Source organism: Octopus bimaculoides, chromosome 6 (assembly GCF_001194135.2).
Source record: "Octopus bimaculoides isolate UCB-OBI-ISO-001 chromosome 6, ASM119413v2, whole genome shotgun sequence".
Classification (NCBI taxonomy): domain Eukaryota; kingdom Metazoa; phylum Mollusca; class Cephalopoda; order Octopoda; family Octopodidae; genus Octopus; species Octopus bimaculoides.
In genome coordinates, this window is record NC_068986.1 from 103725790 (window position 1) to 103728409 (window position 2620).

At 37.1% G+C, this 2620-nt stretch overlaps 1 long non-coding RNA gene across 2 annotated transcripts in view; it reads right to left on the minus strand.

Moving 5' to 3' along the window:
• The window catches only part of LOC128248053 (uncharacterized), a 55739-nt gene that overhangs the window by 46906 nt on the left and 6213 nt on the right, over positions 1–2620 (minus strand). Inside the window, exon 2 of one of the 2 annotated variants that reach the window (XR_008264325.1) lies at positions 889–1161. The exons of the other annotated variant lie outside the window; for it this stretch is intronic. This is a non-coding gene — a long non-coding RNA (uncharacterized LOC128248053). The remainder of the gene's footprint in view (positions 1–888; positions 1162–2620) is intronic. 2 annotated transcript variants of the gene reach the window in all.

Sequence of the window (2620 nt, forward strand, 5' to 3'; positions counted from 1 at the left end):
CCCCCCACTCACACCCCCACACGGAATGATATTTCATTAAAAATAATGTCTTATCGTTTTGAAGTTATAATTAGTCGCTGAAAAAATAGATAAGTCAGCGTATTTCTGTCTATATTTACATTCTGACCTCATCCAAGTAACTTGGAAATATTAAAAAAAATATTCCTTGAAAAATGATTTTTTTCATTAATAAAAAAAAAATCATACTAGAAATTAAGCTTTCATGTTTTTGTGTGTGTTCTACAAATTTTTTTTTTATGTATATTTTCGACGAATATGTTTTCCGATGTATTTAATATTAACTTATATGTGTTCTATCAATTTCTCTTTCGGTGAATATGCTTTCGATCAACATGGCTTCGACTAATGTGTTTTCGGCGAATTTGTTTTCAATAACTATGACGTATTCCTTATATGAAAACACAAAGGCAGTATGATCGGGCAGTTAAAAGTCTTGCTTTCCAATCATATATGTGTGTGTGTGTGTATGTGTGTATGTGTGTATGTGTGTGCGTCGGTGAGTTTGTCTGTGTACATGTATGTATATGTGTATATATAAATATATCCTTTAGGCACAGGAGTGGCTGTGTGGTAAGAAGCTTGTTTCCCGACCACATGGTTCCGGGTTCAGTCCCACTGGGCAAGTGTCTTCTACTATAGCCTAGTGAGTGGATTTGATAGACGGAAACTAAAAGAAGCCCGTCGAATATATATATATGCAGTAACCCCTCACCATATCGTGGTTCATCTATCGCAGTTCATCCATTGCGGTTTATTATTTAAGCTTACGTCGATTCTTCCGTGGTAGTGTTTTGCATTTATAATAAAATAAACATATACAAATTATAAAAATAATATAGAAATATAATATAAAAGAATATACTGTACAGTACTGTTTCTACTTCGCGGATTTTCACTTATCGCGGGGAATTTCGGAACGTAACACTCGCGATAGTTGAGGGATTACTGTATGTATTTGTGTGTCTGTATTTGTCCCCCGAACATCGCTTGACAACTGATGCTGGTGTGTTTAAGACCCCCCGTAAGATAGCGGTTCGGCCAAAGAGACCAATAGAATAGGTACTAGGCTTACAAAGGATAAGTCCTGGGGTCGATTTGTTCGACTAAAGGTGGTGTTCCAACATGGCTGCAGTTAAATGACTGAAACGAGTAAAAGAATAAAGGATTAAAAGAATGTATGTATGTATGTAAAAACGAGATGCAGAGGAATGAATGATTATCTTATGAGTTTTGTTAGCTTACAGTTACTTCTGCCATACGATGCAGTGGAGTCATTGTTCGATAACACATTATAGCTTCATCGGAGCCTCGAATATGAAATGCAATTTATTTGAGAAAGAATTACATTTGTGCTAATTGAGGGAACGGCATTAATAATGAGAAAGTCTTGCTGTTGTTGGCACTCAGTCGCTTACGACGTCCAGGGTTCCAGTTGATCCGATCAACTGAACAGCTTGCTCGTGAAATTAACGTGCAAGTGGCTGAGCACTCCACAGACACGTGTACCCTTAACGTAGTTCTCGGGGATATTCAGCGTGACACAGTGTGACAAGGCTGACCCTTTGAATTACAGGCACAACAAGAAGTAAGAGTGAGAGAAAGTTGTGGTGAAAGAGTACGGCAGGGTTCGTCACAATCCCCTGCCGAAGCCTCGTGGAGCTTTAGGTGTTTTCGCTCAATAAACACTCTGGGCCATTGCGCCTCCACAATGAGAAAGTCTATACAGATGTATATAAACATTATATATGTATACGCATTTATATATGTATATGCATTTATATATGTATATAGTATAATAATTAAGTTAAACTAAATAATGATATTTTGAAAGAATTTATTACGTACGTTTCAGCTCACTACGTTATAGATATAGAAACGTCCTATTATCTATTACGGAATGACCTGAAACGCTTTCCAAACATCATTTATTTGGTTTATTTGAACTCATTATTCTACTTAATATGACTCGATGACAGTACAAACTCAATTGATTCGGATACATGAATAAAGATTTGGAGTTATTTGTTTCGTTTGACACGAGTCGAAGATTTGGTAACGTGGATCGCTCCTAAACAGGAAACGAAATATGCATGCGTGTGTGTGTGTGTGTGTGTGTGTGTGTGTGTGTGCGCGCACACACACACGCACAAGCATACACATACACATACATACACATACATTTATATAAGCAGAAAGGGAGATAAACACAAGTAGTTGTAATAGGTATGTTTAAATGGAATACAATATTCAGAGAACGAAATAAAGATTACAAAATAAGCAAAAGTATTTATGAAATAGTCTAATCTTTACAGCTGTTTCGGGTGAACAATGGCTTACGCTATAACCAAGTTTATTATAAAATAAAGACCCCAAATGAGGTAGTTGCGGGGAATATCACAAAATCTTGTGGATCCGTTTGGTAAAGTCAAGTAACATTATCAGAAGAATGTGGCTAAAAGCCATTTATTTGAACACTACTCCATGAATGTTCTCCAGCTCACACGCGTGCGCACACACGCTTACACAATCACACACACGCACACACACACACACACACACACACACACACACACACACACACACACACACACACACACAC